The following is a 25,970-nucleotide window of genomic DNA, read 5'->3' on the forward strand; positions in this document are numbered from 1 at the left end:
GGGTGACCCAAGAGTTGTCAGAGGCGCTGGGACAGAAGGTTCCCATTTCCCCCTTATTGGTTCTTCTTTGGGTGTTGGAGGGCTCTGGGGGTACGAGAGCCGAGAAGGCATTCCTGGGCATTGCCTTCCTGGTGGCGTAGCGAGACATCACTGCGTGATAGATATCCCCCAGATCCCCTACCCTGTTCAGGTGGAGACAGGGTGTGGATTGGTGTGCACACAACAGGAGTGCATGGTTTTCGAAGCCTGCGGTTGTCCCCAAAAACATGGACGGGTGTGGGGAAATGACTAGGTCAGTTTGCTTAGCTGAATATGGATTTGTGCTTGTGGATAATCTTTATATTTACTGTCCTATATCTACTGGATGTTCTGCCTTGTATGGACTGTATACCCCATCTTGTAATTGTCAAGTGTGTATCGCACTTTTCTCCACCAGGTCAGCTGGTCTAAAATTCGATAAAGTTTGTTTAGCAAAAAAATAAACAAAGTGCTGATTTAAGTTAGCCTCATTGCGATGCCATGTTAATTGAGAAATAATGTATTGAGAGACCTGTTTTTGAACATTGAATAGCTGTCTGCACACAATCTTTTTTTTTTTCAAGTTCAAATGCTGTATTTTCCAGAAACCTTCTGTTAGCTAGTGAACAGACATTTGTTATGTATTACAAGTGATAGGGATGTCTCATCAAGAGAAATTAAGGTAAACAGAAGACTTGTTCACGAGAAGATCTGTCTGGACCACAAAACATCAATGCTGTAACTTTCAGTGTCTGACAAAATGTCTGACACTATCACAAGTTCTCCATTTCAGTGTACTCCAGTGCTTCTATTCATCCTCAGTCTCAAATTATTACAGAGACAATGCATTAAATGTAACAGCTCCACCCGGTAAAAGTGTGGCCTTGGTAGTGTGACTGTCATGCTAAGACTGCGAAAGAGGTGCTTCGCTAAATCACCTCTTTGACGAAGACTGTCTCTGCTAGTTATCAGAGAAGTTAAAGGAAAACAGGGTAACAGTACTAGACCATCAGGAAACATATGGCCTAATACAGCTATACTCTAAGGGCCTGATTCAAAAAGTCACTTGCACACTAAGCTGGATGTTGTGATTGTAAATCCACATTTGGGATTCATGAATCTTGATTTTAGACTTGCAAAGTGATTTATTCAAACATAATGTTCCAAAAGTACGGTGTCATATTATAGCATTATACCCCACTGCAGAGGGCTATAACGGTTAATAAAGGCCCCCTTCCCATTTATAAACCTGAGCCATAGAAAAGGCATTTTACGTGGGAGCGCAACTTTAACAATAGTTACAGCCAGAATCATGTCTTTAAACTATTAGAACATTCCATTCACTGAGTGCAGAATATTTTAAAATGAAAAGGGACAAACAGAAAGACGAGCATTGCAGTGGTGGAGCAGCAGGTATATCCCAGCACCTGTACGGCTTTGCCACTCTATTTTCTTTACTGGAACTCCCCATATTCCAATGTTCTAATTAATTTTAGCACATCTGGTCCAGGATATGGGTGTAGGAGCCTTGAAAAGTGAGTTGAAACCATAAAATTGATACGTTTTTGGGGTATTTACAACATTGTGCAAGGCACTTCCCTGCTCATAGCATGGTTGTAGAATTACTAATGGGCAAGAGTAAATCTGTATCCAAGGTGTAACTGAAGTAAGAACACCCTCTAAATTGGCTGGGGTGCAGAGAACAGCGTTTTCACACGTGTCTCTTTGAAGAATAAACAGCTTTATGGTGAATTTACACTATTGTGGGGTGCAGACACATGCCTAAATGTACACCTCTTACATTTGTATCTGCGAAAGTGACTTTGCCTTATAAGGATTTGGGAAATCAAATCATAAAGAATTCCAAAACTAACTCCTAGGAAAATGGGACTGATACATCATTCCATACGTACTACTGAGATCCTCTCTGAATTTCAAAATTGAGCGAGATTTGCTCCAAACATAGGAGTAAACCGTGTAGGGGACATTTCAGAATATTATGAATATATGGACTCACAATGATTGGCAAATTAGAAATAAATTCACCATCTAGAAGTCCCAGATAGGAAAATGGAAGCTTTCATTTATTGTGGGGTAAATTAAAATCTCTGAAATCAAACGAATGATTGAACAATATATTTCCCCTGCCAAACTTACATTTGAGCGAAGCATACTTGTTGTTCTTCCCAGAGGTGTTGAGTCAACCTGTCAAGATCATCTGATACGCACGTTCTTCTCTCATACCAGTTTACCTGATACCTTTATACCCAACTCCTACCTACCTGCACAAACATACTCAACCCCTTACATAAGCAAGTTACATTCTTAACTTTAATCTATATTCATATTTTTTTCTAAATACATTTGTTTCTATTTCCAAAGCTGCAAAGTGGATAACTGTGACAAACTCTCTTAGACACTGGAGAATATATTACTGGAAGTTCTATTTCTACAAAACTACACTCCAGAAATCTTTACTGTTAATAAAATCTATGGCTTCAAATTTGTATTGATCAAACAAGGAATTGTTGGAAATTCTGAAGACATTCCCTTGAAATGTAATGCACTCAATGGAAAACCAAACAGACCAGAAATATTTTGGGGAAAGCATTTTTAGGATAAAGATACTTAAAAACGTTTTTTATCGTAAGCCTCCGCTGTAACGTATTAATTACATATCTTCAAGAATTTGAAGATGTAAAAATGTATTGAAAAAATAAAACCTCATGTTTGCATTGACAGTTTTATTGTAGAGCATCTACATAATAATACTACTGTCTGTAGATAAGTCAGTCAGTATGTTGTTTCAAGCTGCTAACAAATTAACACAGGAAAATTACCACACAAAGAAGCCATTTGCTTGAAAACATAAATGGGGGAAACCTTTGATTAGTCAAGTGAGAATCATGTTGACAAAACCAATTATTTAAAATGTACATTATGAATTAAATCATCATTACTTTAGGTCTAATGACTGGAAACAATGTGTTATTGTGATTACACTACACGCCTGAGAATTTGCATGGGTTTTACAGCAGAAGAGCCCTGGTGGCCCACGATGTAATGATGTATTATCTGATGACATGCACATGTTCTCTGAATGTCCTAATTTGCATGCGCATCAGCAGGGGATCTTGTCAGGGATCACCAAAGTGATTACCAGGACATCACACCTGGAAGTAAACTTGAATTTCAACAAATGCACACAAATGTGTGTTCAAAAGATTACTTCCCCAACCTCCACAAATGGAACTCTAAAATATTAAATTATTGGTTAATTGAACGATTTGGATATTTTCCATTTAAGTGATCCATTAAAAGATGATGGCAGCACAAGACACTAATATGGAGCTCGGAAGCAACTGAAAATCCTCTAATTCGATCCAACTCTGAAAAGAAACTCTGACTACTGCTGGGAACCCACTAGCTGAACCTCCCCCCTCCATACTACTCCCTTAATTGAGGAAATCCAACCAGTGAATTTCACTCTGCAGTTAGGGTTTCTCCAGGAGTTTCCAGTACTAGAGTTGGGGTGGGTGAGGAATTCTTGCATGACTCTGGAGAGCTTCAATGAGAAGCCCAGTACACGCAGCCATCATGGATGTGAGCACTTTTGAGACCCAGAGATGGTCTCTGTTGTCAGAGGGGCACACCATGTGCACTCTTCTTTGTATGGGTGTGTCTACTATTAACTTGCCTGGCTATACAGGACTAACAGTGGTGGGAAGGATATGCTTCTAGAACAGGGGTCTTCAAACTGTGGGGCGCGACCCCCAGGGGGGCCGTGGAGCGATGCAAAGGGGGTCGCGCCTTCCCAGTCAAACTTCTGCCCAAGGGCTTCAGCCCCCCCCCCTCTTCCCCCGTCCTGTGTTTCAGCCCGGGTGCTGCAGTGCAACTCGAGCTGCTGGGGGCTGGGCAGTGTCTGGAGTCTTATCTCCGGCGCAGAGTTTTTCACAGGTCTTTAAATACCATTTGCATATTTACATGCCTTTGTAAACTGGTTACAGAGGCTTAGTTTTTTTCTGGGTTCTACAAGGAGGCGCCATGAATTGCCTAAATCCACATGAGCCGTACCCATCTTCACCTCTGATTTTTTTGTATTCTTGACTTACCCTGACGTTTCGTACTCTACATCCTTCTATCATATTCTCTGGTTACGTTTTCTTTACCGATTCTTATTTGATCCTTGATTCATTTGCAGTTTTTCAAATGTTTCCTCTACTAATACTTCCCTCTCCTCTCTTTCATTGTCAGCCACCGATTGCCATTCCACGGGCACCCCATAATTTCACTTCTCCTCTCAAGACCCAGGGATAGAGACAATGCATTTCCTGTGCACCACGATATTAACCACCGACTTGAGTGACAGAGGACTTTGGTCTAAGAGACCAAACGAGCTGCAACTAATGCAGAAGATGCAGTAGCAGCCACACACAGCGCAGAGCATGGCAGACACGACGCGGAAATAACAACCCCTGCATCTAAAGCACATTTAAAAAAACGCAGCATAAACTTCAATGTCTTCATTTTCAAAACATATAATGGGCAGAAATTAGGATGGAGACGAGCTGTTTGCTTTGAACCAGACAACCAAATCCAATCAGAGGCAAAAGCACGACTAAATGAACCGTTTTTCAAAATGTGTTGAATTTATTGGTGTCAGAAGAGAAGAGTCACATCTGTGAGCCGCTGCCTTGCGACAAAGCTTCAGCAGAGCCCACGTTTGACACTAATTTCAAACTCCTTTAACCACTGATGTGCTGGAGGGCATTTAGGGGCACTCAGTGCTGCATGAGTAAAAATAAATAAATAAAAATAAGCACAGAAGCCACATTTGTTAATGGGAGCCAGCCGCCATCGTTGCCGAATGCCCGAATTGCTTGATACAAAGACTGCCTAATGTTCATTCCTCCTCATGCCTCTTTCTTCCACCCCTTCCCCCCCTCCACTTGCTCTCTCTCCTTGTTGCTCCTTTTCATTCCTGCGTTCTCCTCGGCACTGTTATCCTAACTGTCTCTTCCTACTCTCCTCTCTTTCCTGCCTTTCTCACTCTTGATCTCGGTCGAAGTCAAATGATAATAAAAAATAAGTCCTAACCCCACAAAAATGAGTGACGCTTCCCACCACCTGCAACTTCCAGCAAATTGTGGCATCTCAACAAAGGAGCCATGATAGAAGTAGTGTGTAGAGATAAACAAAAAGACCTACATTCTCATCGAATGCAAAATGTAGAACATGATTAAAGTAGAAAAAAACTTTATCAAACTTGTTCAAAAATTCTCTAGCTGGTTTTCATGAACGGCTTAATGTACTGCTGAGAAGTGGGGGGCACTGGTAAATGCAAGGGCTTGAGCAATCCTGGAGGATCATAGGTATGTCTCTGTTCAAAACGGTCAATATTCCATTTTAATATAGATTTGGAAAGTTTGCAGATAAACTTATCTTATTTTACTACTAGAAAAATTGAACCAATGTTCTCTTGCATTGGCAAAACCTCACAACATCATTGTACTGAAGTTACGATGCACCTCAACGTTTTCAGTTTTAACTAGTATCTTTTAAGATGGGGTGGTAGGTGTGGGATAATTGGTGTTTACCGACAAGCACCTTCAAGAGTAAAATTTTCTTTGGTCCTTTGTGTTGAAACCTTTGTGAAAAAGCGGATTATTAGTTGAAGTGGATGGTAGTCCAGTTTTGTGCAGGAAGGAGCACCTTCCAGCACAAAAACAATCAATTGAGGTGATTTCTTCTTCCAATGCATGCTGTAGAATGTAGCACACATTGGAAGAGGAAAGAAACAAGGAGAAATGAAAACATTTGCACCTCGCAATGCCACCCCTAGGGTGGTGTAGCATTCTGACGCATTTCCAGATTCACGTTTGCTCATTAATCTGGAAATGTATCAGAGGACATGGGTGTTGCATGGGAACACCCACAGGAACACCGGAGCGACATTTACAAGCAAAGGTAAAGCCACACAAGGTGGCTTTACGTGTGCTTGTAAATATCACTCAGCAGGTTGCGCCGCCTGTGCGACACACTACGCGATGCAACGGTAGTGCAAGGGGCTTGTAAATCTGCCCCCATGGGGTTTACTGTAAACTATCACAGAGTGCCCCTTTCTACCTAAAAGAAATATGGCAGGGCCTTTATTCCCTTGTGCAGAGCTTCCTGGGCCCCTCACTGCTCAATATGCAACTCACTCAAACAAGCCCATCAGTAATCATACATTCATTCATCCCATTCTGAACTTGCATCCGCACCCAAATACATACGCCACCTCACTCACCCTGCAGTCACTCCTCTTACCCTACTCTCACACTGTTGCATCGCTCACCGTGCACTCACATGGACACTCTTGTCACCTACACAGTGCAGATCACAGAAATGAGTGTGAGTAAACTATGAGTTGCGCTATAAAAAAATGAAATGCTTATCAGAAAGGTGCTATTGAGAGATGAGGTGCATTGTTGGTGAGTGGCAGTGAAGGAATTCATGGAGAAGGAGGAAACAGGGGTGGGGCATCAAAAAACACTGTTGCACGGTGTGCGACCAGTGTTAGGACCAGCCCTGGCTGGGAGTGTTAGCCCCCCCCTCCGAAGTTCTGGTCTAGTGACTCCCCTGCTTCTGCCTATTATTTACATTTGTAGTGTGCTACTGTTACCAAAAGGTGTCCTGGGGCTAATAACCATCTGCTGCACGAAGGCAAATGAGCAACACACAGAAGGGGAACCAGCCAAATGGGGTAACCTACAGAGCATAGAGAAAGTTTTTTATATCTTCCTAAAGAATAATAGATACTTGGTGGAGCGAAGCAAAGGAGGGAGCAAGTTCCATAACTGCGCGGCCTGCATCAAAACAGCGAGACAGACAACTCATGCCTTCTTGAATTAGGGAACAATAAGCAGAGTGGCACATGCCGAGAGGAGCATACGTGTCCGACCCGTATGCTTGGTGAGGAGAGATGAGAGGATGAGAGAGGACAGCAAGGGAGTGAGAGAATTTGATTGAAGAGGTCAGGGATGACGAGATGTGCGAATTGCCGAAGAGAACTGTGGACACGCAAGAAGTGAGTGTGAGCCAAAGGTGGGGGCTTCTGTTAGAACAAAGGGGAGACGTGAAAGAGGAATGGGGGGGACTGGAGAGGTGTAAGATACAAATAGACAAACATTTGAATGGAGAGACTTGAGGTGAATGAGAAGTGCTGCGGGGGCACGGGAGGTGACGGGGCCAGAGAGGTCATGAGATAAATGCGAGAGACTGTTCGAGATGAGGGCAGTGAAAAGACAGAATGGCAAGAGGTGATTAAAGGTGAAGTGAGAGGCTGAATGGGGAGAGTTCAGAAGTTGTAAAAAGGGGTGAAAGAAAATGGCCTGCAAAGTGAGAGAGGGATCTGGGGTTAGGAGAGGAGAGAGGGATGAAAGGGAGGGGGTGTGAGGAAAGCTGCATGGGTAAACTGCTTAACTCTGCACAAAACCGCCAGAGTTTTAAGGGACCCCTGCTTCTCCCGGCCAGGGCCAGGTGAGCTTCTAATATGGCAGCACATATTCCTGCAGAGTGGAAGGTCCTTCACAAAGGTTGACTAGACATTTTTCTGATGATAATTGCTGTATTTCTGTTATAAACGGGTACTGATTGGGTGAAATCTTTCCTTAGTGTTACTGTGTGTAAAAAATGTCAAACTAATGAAGCAATGCTATCCCAAAATACGCGGCATCACATAACCTCATTTACATTTTCATCCCACGCAATTTAGTCAAACCTGTCGCCTAATTTGGTCCTCACCTGCCTCATAATTCCAGTAGCCCTGCCTACAGGTTTAGAATTTTTTGTCAGGAGGGGGTCCTTACGCCTCAAAATGTTGACAGGGGGGTCTTGGCATCCAAAAGTTTGAAGACCTCTGTTCTAGAAGCAGAAAAGGCAATTGACCTGTTGTCTGCCAAGGGAGGTAGCTTACTGTCAAGATCGCACCAACCACGTAATCTGGATTCAACAGGCCTACTACTAATCTCTTTGCCTCCCTGAACCCACTGTAATGTAATGTGCACTTATAAAGCGCTCTGCAACCCATCGGGTATCCTGGCGCTGACATCCATGCAAAGAATATTATGCGGTCAGTATTAGATTCAGGGAAAGGGAGGGGAGCAAAAGAGAGAAACAGACACCCTGGAGGTCTTGCTATTTCACTTTTGGCTCAGCTTACACTGCAGAGGCACTGCTATGTAAAACAAGAAATAACGTGTTTAGTAATTTACCATTTAAATTCCAATTAATTATTCCTAATATGATTTATGTTGTACCTTGCCACAATCTATGTATTTCTGACTTCTTTTCACGGGTGGTTCAAACTCTGGAACTTCCTAGAGCTGGAATACAAATGAAATATTTATAATAGATGTATCTACATTAACAAGCATTTTCAGCGAGCTATGAATAATATTCTGGGCTCTGAATAAGTTTTAATTTAACAAGTGTATGAGCTGCAACATTATGATCAGACATTAGTAATGTGCCTTTCATCTTGACAAGAATCAATCACTTCCCAACCATTGTGAATACCTTAATAGCAGTTAGTGGTTCTAAAGGAAATTATGTGGAAAAACTGTTCAAGGTGAAGTTTAATTCTAATAAACCAGAAAGTGCAATTAGAGTTCATATATTGGTAATAACAGCAATATTAGCATCCTAAATAGGTGAGTCCAAATATTCTTCAGAGTACTTTTCTCTCTGTAGTAAGTCTTTCATAACTTCAGACTCAGAGGTCTGGGTTCTAAACTCTGGCAACAAGAGTCTATGAAAAGGATATTGCACCAGTCAATGGTAGAAGCATATGATAGTTACATTTAGCTGGGAATTATAGCAACAGTAGTCACGCAGTAATAAGGGAAATTTAGAACCAGCACTAAGTCCAATAGAGCTAATGACAGTAATCACATTTAGAAGATGGCGGAAGCGGGTGGTTCCCACAACTAGAGCTCCTGAAAGTGGGAAATTCTGTATATGAAAAGGAAAGTAATTGTGTAATTCACTTGTAAATGCATGCAAATGAGAAAATGGCTTATAGGAGGAAAATAGATGTTCAGTTAAGATTGGGAATGGTCTGTGCAAGAAGCAGTGAGGAAAACACGAAAACACGAAAATAACATTCAGGCCCGGAGGTGTGGGATACAGGAAGTAGTTTGAGCACAAGAGGAAGGCTTGGGAGGGTACCGTATTGGAGCAGTGTGATCTCGGTGTGTTAGCATGTGAAGAGTCCCAAAGCAATATGCAAAGCTGAAATATCCATAAGGATGAGATCAAGTCATAACTAAATTACATAAAGAAGGTTTTTCTGACGTGTATTGCTGTGTTAAAATGTCAGTAGCTACAGTGGAAGGGAAGTAAAAAGGCAATGAGGCAAAGAAGAGAGACAGATCTATGTTTTATCAGCAACAATATTTTTGTCTGAGACTTGTCAGCCTCATAGTAATAGTAAGGTTAATTCCCTTGACACTATTGTAAAATGTAGGACATAAAAAGTGTAGAAGGAAACGCAAAGTGAAGAAAGGTTTACAGAAAAAGAAGTCCCAGAACTAATGTACAGACATAGCGTATAATGCTTGGTGGTCTAATGAGTCTCAAGACCCTTAGCCACGTTTTGGGAAAAACATTTGAAATTCAGATAATAAAGCCCAAGAATGTGATGGAAGCCATATTATTAGTCCTTGAAGTAAGCATAGCCTCGGAAGCAGATGTGAAGTGTGAGATTTCCCCCAGAACATTGCTGGGATCCTTTCTAGTGGGTCATACTGGTGTGTTAAGGAAAAGATACAGCATGCCCCTTTGAAGCTACATAGTTTCTCACTGCTGTTTCCTGGTCATTTTCCTCTGGATTGCTGACCCCCTACACGTTAACACATAGTTAAGTTGGGCACCTTCTTCCTGAGTCTAGAGGCTCAAAACCAGTTGTGACTGAGAAACACTGAGATCACGTGTTGGAGGATTTTCTTCTAATTGCCATTACTTGGTTTGGGACCAGTAATCTGAGAAAATATGACCATTCTACCATGAGGAAGCACCGGGACCCACTGCGTGGGAGAGAGCAGACTGACTACTCTGGCAGGGCTTTGTAGGAACACTTGCACAAGAAAGACAATACTCTGAAAGAGAGTGACTGCAAAGGAGCCAGGGTGAGAGGAATCAATGATGACGCAGAGACAGAGTGAGAGTCCTGCATTGCTGTGCTGAGGATGACATCCAAGAACCCTGAGATTGTTGTTGAACCTTCTAGGGTGTGAATTCTGAAATGGCCATCCATCACTAGAGGAATGTGAGTGCTAATTAAATTCTAACTACAGTTTGAGGGTGCACTGTAAAGTACAATTCCCAAAATAAGATTGACGCCAGCCAAGAAGACTGAGCCTGCAGTGGGGCATTCACAGTTTAGGGCCAGATCAGCTCCTAGCTTGTGTGAGTTGTACTTTTTTTGCAACTGATCCTGAGCAAAAACTCAAGCAGCAGGATTCCCAGGACCAGAAGTACCATGACCCCACCGCATTCCCGTCTCGACTGGTGATGATGCTACTGATGTTGACCAGAATCACTGATTGCCTGAGCCCTTGTCACAAAGCAGAGCTATGTTGGCTGTGGTGAAAGTCACAATTCCGCTGAATGGTGGGCAATGCAGAAAGCGTACACCTAGAGCGGCAATGGCCTGATTGATCAATAACATCCACAGGCACAGAATTACTAAAATATTAAATGGGAGAACCAAGGTACTCTACAGCAGATAAAGCAAGCCGATATAGCCAAAAGTGGGGAAGGGGGAAAGTAGATAAGCATCAGCAATAATTACTGATAGATGCCACTACAGATAAGTTTTCACAAGATCTCCCCCAAAGGGATTCCTCAGAAACTGCAATTGTCTTCTTGAGCAGAGTACCGAAGACAAGTTCCCCATGAGAGCCATCATTCAGCCATCCCAGAATCTGTAACACATATTGCTACCTGACATTATGTACCGCATTTTGTTGGGTATGAGCTGAGACAAAATACTTCTTTTCTTATGAGTAAGTATTTGCTGGAAATTGATTTGTTGACCTGCATAGCTTGTCTTTTTCAGTTCTGAGTCTCTAACCCCTAACACCTCCCAGAGTGAGCCTTGAACTGCTTCACTTCAGTATGCTGATGGTCAAGTGCTATCAATGTGTATTTGGTGCTCAGTTTAAGGCTCAATAGTAAGATTAAGCCTCAAGATGAGTGTAGTGAAAGGCTTTGATTATAACAATGGAGCCCAGTAACTCTTGTCTGCCCTGGGACTCCTGAAAAAATTCCCACTACCATACCAATTTTTATCAATCTCTGAGGCCGTAATGCAGAGATAGGTATCAATGGAAATCCCCCCAATTCAAAGAAGAGGTAAGTTGACAGGAGAATCCGAATCTTCTGGAGGACTTTCCTCTATCTTAGAGATAGACTGCTGGAGGAAGTTGCACAAGTTGACTTTATCACCACCCAACTTTTAATCAGGCATTCATGACTATAGGGGGGGATTTTGCAATGGGTCCAATGTAGGATCCAACAAGAACAACTGATGTCCCATTCACCCTATTTAGAAAGTAATTCACCCTATTTAGAAAGTACAGACATTATCCTTGCACTCTATACAGGGTGGCTGGAACCTCTGCCACTTTAAGATAGATGCTCGCCATCCTTCAAACTCTGAATCAGCTCCATTATTTGACAGAAATTATTGTCTTGCACGGTCCCCACTGCCTGTATGTTGTCCTGGTGAAATAGCAGGACCAGTGTGTAATGACTGCACCAGTAGTTAATCATATTACCATGGAACCGAGTCACTTGCAAAACAGAAGGAGCAAAAGAAGTATTTACAATCTACTGGTTTTGCCCTGATTGATCAATTTTGAAATTTGTCATTATGCAAGTTTGTGATCAATTTAAGTTGCCATCGTCTAAAAAGAGATATTTCTTCATTGGTAGTCCTGATTACTTTTACATGATAACACCAATAGGTGGCTGGAGTTCATGTGTCATTTGGCTAGAAAGATTCAGTGCTGCTGCATTCTATTCACGTCTTGTAGCACGTGTGGCTACATGAAAAGGGCTTCATGGAGCTATCTGCCCTAGCTAGAGTGAAAATATTTAGGAATAGAGGTATGTTTTAAATTGTTTTCTGAAGCTCGTTAAGTAATCATCCAATCTCAGGCTGGTAGGTAAAGAGTTCCAGAGTTTTGGCACAAGAAATGTGAACAATTGACCATTGCCTCTAGCTCTCTTGACCCTGGGTACAATGAGAAGGCCTAGCTTGTTTAACCTGAGATCTCTGTTCATCCGATGGGGGGGTGACAAGCTAATAGAGACTACCTGGGCCTACTTTATGTTTTTCCCAGTGTGTAATACATAATGTTTTAAATGTCATTCTATAGTTTATTGGCAGCCAGTGAAGGGTTTTGGGTGTTGTGTGTGCTGATTGAATTTTAGGAATACCCAGCAGTATTCAAGCCGCAGTGTTCTGATGATCTGGTGTTTTGTAATGACAAAAAATGGGCTTCCCAGGTAAAGTGAGTTGCCAAAGTCAAGGTGAGAAAGAATTAATCCTTTAATCACTGTCCTTTGGGCCTCCATTGGGAGCCATTTCAGAATCTTTTTTGAAGCTCCAAAGAGGCAACCTTCTTTCCCTGGGGTGTCATGGCGAGATGTTTATCCAGAGTAATCCCCAGACTTTTAACTTCCAACTAGGGGAATGGATGTTCCCCTAGGGACAGAGGACATTTAAGTTGGTCCCAAAGTGATGGATTGTTGCTAACTACCAAGACCTCTGTTTTGTCTCCATTTAGTTTTAAGCAGCTGGCTGTCATCCATGTGGAAATCTTCCCAAGACGACTATTACATCATAAAGAGGTGGATCCAAAGATTGGGAGATAGAGACACGATAATCTGCATAACATCCACATAGGATACCATAGTGAAACCTAATTACCAGATGATATCAGATAGAGGGCTCTCGTACAGATTAAAGAGCGAAGGCTCAAGGAGGAGCCCTGTGACACCACACATTTTAGCTGATGAGATGCAGAATGGAAGGGCCCCTCACTAACCTAAAAATTCTGCTTCTCCAGAATTGATTCAAGTCATTTGAGGGTGCTACCTGTAATGCCTGCTTCTTCCAAACGATAGAGCAGGGTGGGATGGGAAACTGTATCTAAAGCTGTACTTAACCTCTTCTGTGCCCATGACGAGATAGTCTCGTCATGGAGCACGGTTGCGCTGTGCCCATGACAAGACAAGACTATCTCGTCATGAACCCCGCCCGCTAATGTAACGCCCGGCACAGGGCGGGGAAAGGGCGTGGCACTGAAAGGGTTAAGTCAAGAAGAATCAGTGCCGCTGACCCATTCTGGTCTAAGACCTTTTAAGATGTGCCTTTAGGAGTGTTGTTCCCATACTGCAGCCTGTGCGAAATACTGCTTGGGTGGGGTGAAGGATATTTTTAGCTTCCAGGTATTCTAAAAGTTGCCTGTTTATCACCTTCTCTAAAAAAAATGTTTTTATTGCACTCGGTTATTGGTCTTTCTTTGGTTTGTATTTGCAATCTTACTTCTATTGGTAATATCACATATTTTAGAGTGGTTTGTCACACACCATTTTTTATTTTAGCACTATCTGTACTGGGTCCTGTTTTTGAATAACCTTATCCAAATCTGGATTTGTAAATTGCTGATTTAGTCTTATTTTGTTTTTGATGTTTTTCTTTTGTTAGAAATGGGGGTTCTGGTTGGCTAGTGTATGCACCTACGCCAGGCAGAACCCACCACTCTAGTCAGGGTAAAGTAGTTATACACACAAGAAGTAGGCATTTCTGTGTGCTTATTATTCTTTGTGCCCTGCCTGGTTGTGTATTCAACGTCTGGTTTAGACTGACAGGAAAAGGGGATGTGCATTCACTCTAGACAGTCACCAGGGGTGTTGAGTTGTGTTGCTTTTCCTGGGTGAATCAGCGCTAGACTGAATAGACCTTGGCTACATTTAAAGTGGTGGGGAGAATTGCACCTGCACCTGAATAGGGCTGTGCCTGACTTTCACAATGCTGTCTCCGCCCCTCTGTAGTGTGTCTGGGTCCAGGGCTTGGAATGTGAATAGGGGTGTTGTGCATTTCTAGAAAGTGTTTGAAGTGCCCCCAGAACAAAGACTTGTGGAGTAAAAATGCAGGGTCTGTGGCCTCATATTTTTAGAGACTGTGTGGGACTTATAAACAGACTCTGCTGGCTCTACAGACTGCACCAGAGGATTGCTGTGCATAAGGAGGAACCACCATTTGGAGTGCTTGCCTTGTTGAATTTGTCTGCTGCCTACTGATCGTTTGGCTGAAGAAGGGCCTGCCACTTTGCAAATTGTTGCCTTATGTGCTGGCCTGCTGCCGCCCTCTGCCTGTGCTCCCAGTGCTCTCCAAGGGCCTGATGGCCCTTGCTACCTCAGCGCTTGGTGAGCGCTGCTTGTGATCCCTACTTATGCCAAGAGTCTTTTTTGAAGGTACTGTAAGTCGGCCCTGCCCGATTGTCAGCTGGGCTCAGCTCACCATAAATTGAGTGCTGTTTTGTCTGGTGGTATTCCCTGAGGAGTGGCCGGGACCAGAGCATGCAGGAGTACTGGAGCTGCCTCTGAGTGCAGGGGTCACACTCTTCACTTAACGAAAAAGACCCTTCCTGCCACCCCACGGAGAGGAGAAGCAGCATTCATGCCCCAGCCCTGCCTGCCCCTGTGGACGAGGTACTGTGTGGGGAGCCATGTAGGCCAGAGGATATGGCCTCACCCACTGCCCAAGGAAAGTACAGCGGTGTCCTTGTTAATGCCGCAGAAGCCGCACTCAAAGCCATTATCAAGCAAGGCTGCCGGCCGCACAGCAGGAAGCCAAATCTTTCAAGCGAAGGTGCTGGGACCATGCTGCATCCGTAGTAGCTGAGCTGCCGGTGGGAGACGGAGAGTACCGGGCACATCACTGGGCTCATTTCCTGTGTGAGGGAAGGTGAAGCCCACCACAACTGTAGGAAGTCCCCGGGGGAAGCAGCTGCACGGCACGTTCGCGGGCAGCTGCACTTGTTGGTATCCTGCCAGGGGGGACCCAGGGAGGTCTTCCCATTGTCATTGGCAGGGTGGCTACCTCTCTCTGTGCCCTGGTCACGACGCCTGGTGAGCCAAAGGAGAGCTGGCCCTCTGTGTTGGCAGCCGCACTGAGTGCTTGCAGGCAACAGCCTTTGGTTATTCAGGAGCAGGCAGCCAGGAGGGACAAAGAGGTATCCCTTCCCCGCTACAGGCGCAATTCCCCTCACCCGTGGTGTGCACATACCTTGGAAGCATTTCTCTTGTTGGATGCCCATCCTGGGGGAATCCTCGATGGCGGTCCTCCCCCCCCCCCCTTCTGGGAATAAGGAACTTTCTGAGAAGTATCATAGTGTCCCTGATGGAGGGCAGGTGTCACTGCACTCTTTCAGGAATCTAAGATTACTATATTGGCTGTAGTCACATGGCAGGTGTTCCTGCACTCTCTATGTGAACCTGGGACTGTGCAAGAGCACTATCTTCACGGTAGTGGCTGGACAGGTGCCCTGTAACCTACCCTTGGTATTCCCATCACCGCAAAACATATGAAAGGGTGCATGACTAGCGGTTATAGGCTTTCTGACCGACATTGTAATCAGCCCCTTAATATGGCTTAACGACACCTTTTGAATAAGGCCCCCTTTCACAAAGCACTTAGGGTGAAAGGGGCATGCAATGGGTGTTTTGGTGGGTGTTCCGCAACACCTATTGTTTTTTGATGCTGCCCCCTATTTACAAGTGTGGTGTAAATATGGGGCAGCATCAAAATTAAGACCAAAAAAAAACCTGGTCTTAACATGGCAAAATGAGGAGATTTGATTTATTTATCATTGTTTTTGCTGTGTGATGCATTGTGCAGCACGCATAGAAACAGCAAATCGCCATGAATTATTGTTTATGTGCAGGAAGGTGTTCCTTCCTGCACATAAACAAACATTAAAAAAATGATGTTTGCATCTTCTATGTGTGCTGCACAATGCACCATTATTGATTGTTTATGTGCAGGAAGGGACACCCTCCTGCACATAAACAATCATTCCCTCAATGCGTTGGGGCTAGGCAGCTGAATTTAGCACCAGCCAAAGGGAAAACGCAGGGGTATGCTGTATCATTGTAAACATGGTGCATCCCTGCGTTTTCAGAATGGTGGAGCGCAGCATCACCAACTTTGGCTTAACGTCATGCTCCGCCATTCTCTTGTAACTATGCCCCAGTATGCTTTTAGGTCTGGCCCAGGACAGCTTTAACCTTTTCACCAGCTTCATGTGTTCCAAAAATTTTTAATAAAAATGCATTGTGTCACTTCTCTTCAAATGTAATTCATATTTTGCTTCTGCCCACAACAGCATGCTGGATGGACCATGGGTCAGCCACTTCAGCTATTGGCAATCTTGACGGTGAGTGATGAGATAGTGAGTGTTGATATTTTTCTTGTGCACATGTGTTCATCCTATTTTGCAAACATGTGAACTTTAGATGATGGCATGCTTACTTTTTAGTACTTTACATGTTTATTGTCTATTGAATATATTTAATAGAAATAACTAAAATAAACATGACAGGCTTGCCGAAGCCAGAACTACTCGTTTGCTAATGGTTTTTTTAAAGAGGTACTACCCTTGGGTTACTGCCCTGACCTGTTTGCATACATGCTAACATTTTGTGGACAGGAAAGTGAGACATTTTGAAAATAAGACTCAGGTGAATTAATTTTTCCCATTGACTACTTATGAACCAGAGGCAATTTCAGGCGGGAGATGGCTAAAATAAAGTGATTTTTTGCTTTAAAAGTCAGGACTCTCCCACCTGAATCGGGTCTATTGGCATTATGTAAAAATAAATAAAATAAAGCAGAGACATGCAGGTTTATTGTTTAACCCCTTCGCTGCGGCGCGAATTCCGTCGCAGCGCTGGGGGGGTTTGGGGGGTTTGCGGCGCCGCTATGCTCATGACGGAACCACGCCGTCATGAGTCACGGGCGAGCTGTGCTCATGACGGCGTGGTTCTGTCATGACTCCACCCACTGCGCTAATCGCCCGCACAGGTGGGGAATTAGCACCGCGTGGGAGGAGCGGCCGCCAACGGCCGCAGCATGACGGAACCACTCCGTCATGAGCACACAACGCCCGTGGCTCATGACGGAGTGGTTCCGTCAAGGGCATGCAAGGGGTTAAAAACAGAAACCAAAGTCCTTGATCTGCAGAAAGGTTTCAGGGACCATGGAACCATGAATCATCTGAAAACGCAGGTAATTCCAGTTTATCAAGATTAAGGGGCATATTAACAAGGAACAGGGAAAATTAACGCTAAGGGCGCTTAGTGTTAATTTTTTTAATGCTCGCTATCGCTGGATAATGTTGCCTGGTTAGCTCGTTATTAACAACGCTAACCGCCTAGGCAATAAAAAATCCAGCGATAGCAGCATTTTGGGAGGTTATCGCTGGTAATGCAGCGACAAAACTACAAGGATAGGGATATCCTTGTTGATAGCCCATGGTGGACTTAGCCATGTAATCCACCTCCAATTGAATTACATGGCTAAGTCTGAAAATTAGCAGATGTAAAAAAGCAGCGTTAACCGTGGTTAGCGCTTCTTTTTTTGTCTCTAACAGGGTTAGCGTGAAGCTTGATAATAGGAGAATTGTCACTTAGTGACATTTCTCCTATTATTTTGCTCTGGAACGCCCACTTTGCATCTCATTAAAGATGCAAAGTGAAGCGTAGTGAAAAAGGGTGCTAACATACGATTTTGCATGTTAGCACCCTGTTGTTGATAGGGCGATATTTTTATCTCTGCTTCTTTGGCTTTTAAAGCCAAATGAGCAGAGATAAAGCCCTTGTTAATATGCTGCTTAGTTCACTCTGGACTCCAGTGCACCACACAGTCACTGTACTGCACAATCTGCACACCAGCATCCATGCAACAAATTGTGACCTGGGTGACAAGACAACTCTGGCTTGCGTTATCCACTTGGTTACACCCACTTCCATTTCAAGCCATCTAGCCAAAGGAAATGCATTTGCCTGCTTTTGTCTGCATTTGTCTGCTTGAAAAGCAGCTTTGTAAAACAATTTAACTCAAGTGTGCAATGCTATCAAATGAATTTATTAATGCATGTGTCAAGGTTTTATACGTTTAATATTTAAATGTATTGGAATGCACTTGAATTATAGGCTAACAGTGTTTAATAAATAATCACATCGTAAAATAGCAACTATTATGTGTGTGCAATAAATTTGGTGGTTTATCGAAATGTTCCACATATACAACCTGTGAATAAGAGATTCTCTGACAGGTTTTCCTACTCTAAACTCCACCTCCCACTCAAGATTAGCTTAGTGGGGGTGGAGTGAGAGGCACTTGGCAAATGTTCTTTCCTCCACAAAGGCTGTGTCTGCTTATAGGGCTTAGGGTATCTCCCATGTGTGACCCACATACATTGGGTGTAAAATTCAAATACCGCCACTGTAACTGATTAGATTTCTGAGGAAGGTTCAAAAGTTGTTTGGATGTTTTGGCTGTCCGGACTCAGTTCCAGAACCTTCCTGATTTTGTTTTGATTATTGGGTATTATGCAAAATTATAATCATCTGAAATCACATATTAAAGCTGATTCACAGATATACTCCTGTGAGCAGGAGGGCTTACTCTTGAAGGACTCCTGGCTCACTTCTGAATTCCAGGAATAAGCTAGGTACTTCAAAAATAAGTTGCTGCAATTGTTTATGAATTAGGCACAAAGGGGCATATTATCAAGGGGAGTATCGCCGCTTTAGCGGCACTTTTTGCCGCTAAAGCAGTGATATTCTTATCGCCCTATTAACAAGGCGGCGCTAACATGCATCAGCGCATGTTAGCAGCCGATTTTCTAACGCTACGCATCATAGTGATATACAACGCTAATGAGATGCAAAGTAGGCATTCCTTACAATAACTTCATTGAAAAACATCGCAAACACAACTTCGCTGTATTATCAACGCTGCCCCTGAACAGCGAAGCGATGACAAAAGGCGCGCTAAGCCCCCATTATCGCATGATTCTAACGCCTGAATAAAACCTGTCTTAGCATTATTGCCTATGGGAGGTGGATTGTAGGGTTAAGTACGCACTCCCCTATTACCAAGCTTTTCATTAGCGCTGTGAAATCATCGCTGGATTTCACACGCTAATGCATCGCTGGATTTCACACGCTAATGAGGATTACCACAGTCTATCGCTGGATTGTACTTCGCATGTTAGCAAAGCGTTGCTAATACGCCGCTAACACAGCGATAGAAGGCGATACTGAAAAACACGCTAAGCGTGTTTTGCGATATTTATCGCAGTTTGTAGATAATATGCCCCCAAGTGTTTTTCTACCTGCATTACTTTGCACGCATGGCCAGAGGGACTGCTTTCATTAGACATACACCTTTGAAAAACGAGCCAAGTGCGTCTTCAGTGTGTTGAGTTAAACCAAGCTGTGCATGTCTTATACCAGTGTGTTTGGAAGGCACAAAGCAGCTAAGAAGGACACTGTAGCAGTGATTCACATTCATTAGTTTAATCCCGAAGGTCCATACTTTTGTCACACAACCTGCAAAGCATCGATATTTTAGGGGCACACTCCCAGATGGCAGCAGTTGGCTATACCCTTATTTCTGATTATGCCCTGCTACAGACCTTCAATTCATGGCTACACAACCCTTAACACTAATAAACAACATGAATAATGCTCCTTCAAGGAGCTGTCCCAGTTACTCGGAATTGTGTGGTTGCAAGAATCAATAATTCTCCTGAGGATGTCTTTTGTCATTTCGCCTGGCTTGGCAGGTAACTTACACTGAAACCCAAAGTTTACTTACAAATAGTTTGCACCAACAAAGCCCACTGGAAATTGACTGCAGGTAGGGGTTGTCTTGCGTGGTCAATATGACCGTACATAGGACATGTGCAGTGCTCACAGAAGCTTTTACTCTGTTGAGCAGGGCGAATGCTACCTTATGGCTGCAGGAAGCAGTTGAGTAATGGCACCAAAATAAGAGTCCACAAATGGGCACCAGGTGGCAACAAAACCCCTTGATGCTAACTGAAGGGTTGTGCATAAATGGCAAACTGTTATATTGCCGGAATCTCCAAAAATCATTGCACTATAGTTCCCATTTTGTGTGATTGTCCTTGATCGCAGTCTAGATTATTGAGTAAAGTATATTGTTAAATCCTAAAATTGTATTTTTGTCATGGGCGAAAATATCGAAGGGTAAGTGCATATAGGAAAGTATAAATCTACTATTCTTAACTCCTCATTCTACGTACCTTAAAGATATATAAACCATCACGCACAAGTATTTGAAGTTAGTCATAGAAAATGTATATATACTTACTTGTTGATATTTTTACCCTCAATATTATGAATATGATATTAAGGTATAATGATAATCCCTAATCCGTATGCCGGGCCCTCACCACTGCCGACAACTTCAGAAGAAAAAGACCCACCTCCACAAACAGATAGGCATGTACGTACAATCAACTGTGTATGACGAGAAGCCGAGAAGGAATACTTGCATACACTGCTACCTTTCACTCACATTCTGAAAAAGGAGTTAGTTGCTCTCATTGGTAGGCCCCATGTTAGAAATGGGATCACTGGTTGGCTAAGGATTGCGCCAAAGCCAGGCAGAGACCACCACTCTAGTCAGGGCAAGAGAGTTACGCGCCAAAGATAACCCCTGCTCACCCCCTTCGTAGCTTGGCACGAGCAGTCAGGCTTATCCTGGAGGCAATGTGTAAAGCATTTGCGCAACACCCACAGCAACAACATACTAGGCACACCACAAAATGAACTCCACACAAGGTTATATCAAAAATAACCTTTGTATTATCATAAAACACATTAGAATAGTAATCACACAATATACATTGTGCCAACTGGCACTGGGCAATATTTACAGGGGATTATATACACATAACAGGGCCAATTGGGCCACTGTCAGAACCATCACTTAGTAAATATAGTAAATGTAGAACATGTAATAGATGTAGAACACAACCAGTAATTACTGGCAAACACTGTACTCAGCATCATCCTGTAACACAAACCATATTTTGCACAGTATCACATTAGGCGTGAAATATGTTCTGCGCCAGCCTCATAAACCTAAACATATTAAACCATAACCTCCTAAGCATAACTCATGTTTGAAAATATTCTCACTAGAATAAACCACAGTAGGCAAATAACCTCATACCTAAACCACAGTAGAGAATAACTCAACTATAAACACAGTATGCAAAAACCTCATAATCATAAAACCACATTTAGAGGCATAAAACAGTGTGCGTAAATCATACTACATAAATCACATTTCCTAGCACCACATAAATCACATTAGGGCCTGGCGCCCTATAGACCTAACAGTTCCCCTGGCCAACTGGCGTGCTGCCAATGCAGCAATATCCAAAAGCGCGTCCTTGCGCTGGGGCAGGAGTGTTTCTCACTCCTATCTCTCACAAAGGTGCCCCCAAAGAAATGCCTAAACGTTGCAGCTAACGCTAATTGCCATGCAGTTGTCAATGAAATGTGGACACTGGCACCTCTGTGCCCTCGGGGTACTCACTGGAACTCTCCAAGACCAATATGCCAATTGATGCAGCTGCTCGCTCTGGTGCGGCCCAGCTGAAGTGAAGAAATCAGAACTGGCGCAATGGTGCCGCCTGAGCCCCTGTCTGGGACTCTCTAACAAGAATGCTGCCCAATGGTTGCAGCTGCCCGCTATGGCGGTGCATCTGTGACTACACAAAGAGGCCCTCTGCTCTGGGGCTCTCTAAAAAACACATATGCCCCTCAAGCACTGGTACAACCATGCCTTTGGAGCCCCAACACCCTGTGAGGGTGCAACTGCCCCCAACAGGAAATCAGCACTGGAAGCTCTCTTCACTGGGCTCCTTCCAGTGCATTTCCGGGCCCCCACGAGTCCCTCGCGTCGGGGCCCTAGTCATCACAGTGCCCCCTTCCCCTGGGCACCTCTGGGGCACTTCCCTAGAAGAACTGGCTCCTATACAGCCCCACTCACTGGGGCTTGGAACGGGCACTCCTCTCCCTCTCCGGCTCTTCTCCAGTGCGGCGGGGGCAGGCTCTCACCTCGGATTTCATCCGGGCCGCCTCCTGGGACCTGGGACCTGGGACCTGGGACCTGGGACTTCCACATCAGGCTTGCGGGGCAGGACCACGACGGCGGGGGTGGGCTCCCACTGGACCCACACTCTACTGCTTGCGGCCATACGCAGGGCTCTCCTCGTCCTTCCGGAAGCCCCGCCAACAGCAGCCGCACCTCTCTGCTTCTGGTCAGCCCGCCCACAATCAGACTTCTAGGATGCCTGACTTCCTGTTTCGCACCGGGCCGCGGCGGCGATTCCCTTTCCAGCGCAGAAGTGCGTGGTGTGCTCCCGCTGCTTAAATTAAAGATAATAGGGGGGTGAGCACTCGCTACAACAAGAGGCCATGCGGGGTGGGCACCCACTTTTCTTCATGAGCACCACTGCGGATACAATCGCGTGGTGGGCACCCGCAGAATAAAAGGTGAATGCGAGGTAGGGTCCCACTTATGAAAACGGCAACTGCGGGGGAATCCCCATGGCCGGATTCTTGCTCAAAGGGGGCAGCAGCTCCATGCTGCAAAGCCCCACGCTCCCCTCTTTCCTGAGCAATTAAGAAATAAAGCCCAGCGCCTATGATGCAGTCCAGTGCTGCAGATGCCAGCTCTTCCTCTCTGCTGGCAAGTTAGGCATGAAGCACTCCCCGCTGTTTCGTCTGCCAGATCAAAATATTGGCTGCAGGAATTATCAAAAATCAAAAGATCAAGGAGGCCGCATTGAAAATAGATACGCCACAAGATTTCGGCATCATTGCTCTGTCAATAAAGATACCAGAGCAAGGCCAGGAGCACCAGTGAGTGCCTTTGGAGTCCATATAATACTGTCAAGGTCTTATAGATTGACCGGTTTGTTAAAAGGGTCATTGGTAAATGCAGATTCTGTTGTCCTGAAGATGGTCTGAGGGATTCATACGATAGAAGACCGAAACGTCGACTGTACTGTCCATTTCCTCACGTATTGATGTACTTCAAGTGACTGTTTATTTATGAAGATATATGTCACTTCTTTGGATTGTATTAGAAATGGATCTTTTTACTTATGAATTATAGGTCAAAGTGTATTGTACCTTTTTCATTTGTATGCATTGAAATCAGCTTCAGTGTTGATTGTACCCTATGAATTTTGAATTATAAATGAAAAAAATTTATTGATCAAAAGATATCCCCGTGTTTGTTGTTACTGATTTGATTCTTTACGCATTGATTGCATAAGTTACTAAATCTATTTGTATTGGTTCAATATTTATAGACATTGAATTTCCTTTTTTTAATTTAAATAGGAATCACTCTTTCTGAACAAAATCCCTGTACCTGATATAACTTCTAAAAGTGGCATTTCTCCACCAGTCATCATAAATCTGCGCACACCATTGCACAGCATTTATTTCAAGAGAAATCCGACACCAATTTATAAAAATAGCTTTGATTTTGATATATTTTCAGAAACCAAAACTAAATCAATACATACAGTATAAACGGAGTTATCAATTTAAAGCATTAAATAAATCAGTACTTTTCAATGTGAAAACATTAGTGTTGCAGTCAATGGAAAAAGCATATATATGCAATTGTTTACTCAGAGAGTAAATTCACTGGAATCCACTCAAAGTTAAGGTCTCGTGGGTCCCTATACCAGTTCACAGCAGCTAGCACAATTTTACCTGGGTCAGAGAAGCAGAGTGCAGTGGTGACTTTAGCTGTCAAACAGAGCTGTCAATCAGGCTTGCGGTCTTGGAATGGTTACCTTAGCAAAAAGGTACTTGCAGGTCAGTTGACCAGAACTCTTTGGAAACAAAACAAGGAGCTGGTACTGGACAAGGAGTCTCCAGGCAGATCCAATCTACCTGTCTTGGGGTACTCAGATGCAGAACTGCTCTTGGTATCTGTGGTGCTGAACTGGATCTGATGACAGAAGAACTGGCAGGCATACCAAGAGAGGGTGAAAACAGATGCAAGATATTCACAATGGAGCCAAAGGGCTGGTTGGTCATTCATGCAGGTGATTCTATTCTCTTGAAGCTTCGAGTAAAGCAGGTTGTTGTCAGATTGACCACCAACAAGCCTTGGTACATACAAGCACTCAGGTTGAGGGAATCTTTATCTAAAGGATCAGGGGAATGATGTAGAAAGCTGAGCCTCACTGAGGGTCAGGACTACAGATCCCAGAAGGCACCTGCCAAAGGATTTTCAGTGGGCACACAGGGCGACTCGAGGAACAGGACTCCAAGGTCGTGGACTTAATGGCTTGTGCCTGGCGACTTCTAGGGACTAGTACCTAGTACCTAGTACCTCTAGTCTGAGCGAGTTTTTGAGAAATCGTTAGACTGAAGAGGGGTTCACCTTTCTTTTGAAAACAGTCTCTAGTATTGGGCGAGTCATAGTCCAGCGAGTGCAGGGTGACAGTACTTCGTGTCTTTCTTTTTGTGCAGTCGTGCTCTTATGCAGACAAGGATCTCTTCTTGTTTCACATCCAATCTGGTGTCTGAAGTGCCACTTAAATCCAGGATTTAGGTGCTGTTAGATGGTGTGAGGACTAGTAGCCAATGGGCATCTAGTCCTGCGGCTAATCTGCCCCAGTAGTGCCGATATCCTAAGTGTATGTCATTAAACATAGTCAGAACCTGATTTTAAGGCTAAGTTCAAGCTGGCCAAAACCATCCTCAATCTTACACCTCAGCTGCCAGCCCCCTGAGGAGTGGTCAGCCTTGTGGGGGTGGACACCTTCTGCATAGCTAATTTCCAACCTGCCTGCAAAACACATTGGTCTTTTGTTTATGATCTCTAGGGGAGGCACACACTCCCCAGCATGAGGTCAGACTTCTGTCTTGGCGGTAAGCCTTCGAAAAAGCCCGCCAAGGCACGAGAACACTGAGTTAATTTAGTGGATGCTGTCTTAAGTGCCACCTCGGTACATGCTGGTTAAACCTCGACACCACGATCATGTCATGGTTAAAAAGCATGATGTTTGACACCAAATACGAAATGAAATCTGCTGTGCCATCATGAAGCTGGACATGTACGGAATGCCCATATGCTTGCCCATAGGCCACCCCATGTTATCTGATGGACCGCTAGTCAATTCGAGTAGAATTACATTTAAAATGCTACCAGAGGGCCATATATGCTTGCACACATATTTCCATACATATAATAAAATGCACCTTGCCTCCTGGGCTATATAATAGGCCTACCTTAGGGATGACTGACATATATTGAATGCAGTGAGGGGACTTTGTCACACATGGTGTGTGGAGGGTCCAACTCGAGCAGGCAAGTAACTCGTGCAGGGCTGACATGGCAGACCTGCAGACGATGGGCCTCATTTATGAGAAGTGACGCATCGCTGCGTGAAAGCAGCGATGCGTCACTTCTCAGTGCGCCCTCCTTGCGACACCAATGATGCGTCATATTTATAATATGACGCATCATGTCGCAAGGAAGGACAGATACGTCAGTATAACTGACGTATCTGTCGGTGCAAAAAGTGGCGCATTGCTGGAGTTGTGTCGGAAGCCTGACGCAACTTCAACAATTTTCCTTTCACATGGGGCAAGCCCCATGTCAAAGGGCCTGGGTCACCCTTATGCCTGCCATGAGGCAGGCGTAAGGTTTGACGCATTGGCGTCCTAGAAGTGGCGCAGCAAAATCTCATAGATTTTGCTGCACCACTCCTACGACCCTTTCATGCGGGGGTACGCCCACCCTGCATACATTATAC

Source organism: Triturus cristatus, chromosome 5_2, assembly GCF_964204655.1.
Source record: "Triturus cristatus chromosome 5_2, aTriCri1.1, whole genome shotgun sequence".
Taxonomy (NCBI): Eukaryota; Metazoa; Chordata; class Amphibia; order Caudata; family Salamandridae; genus Triturus; species Triturus cristatus.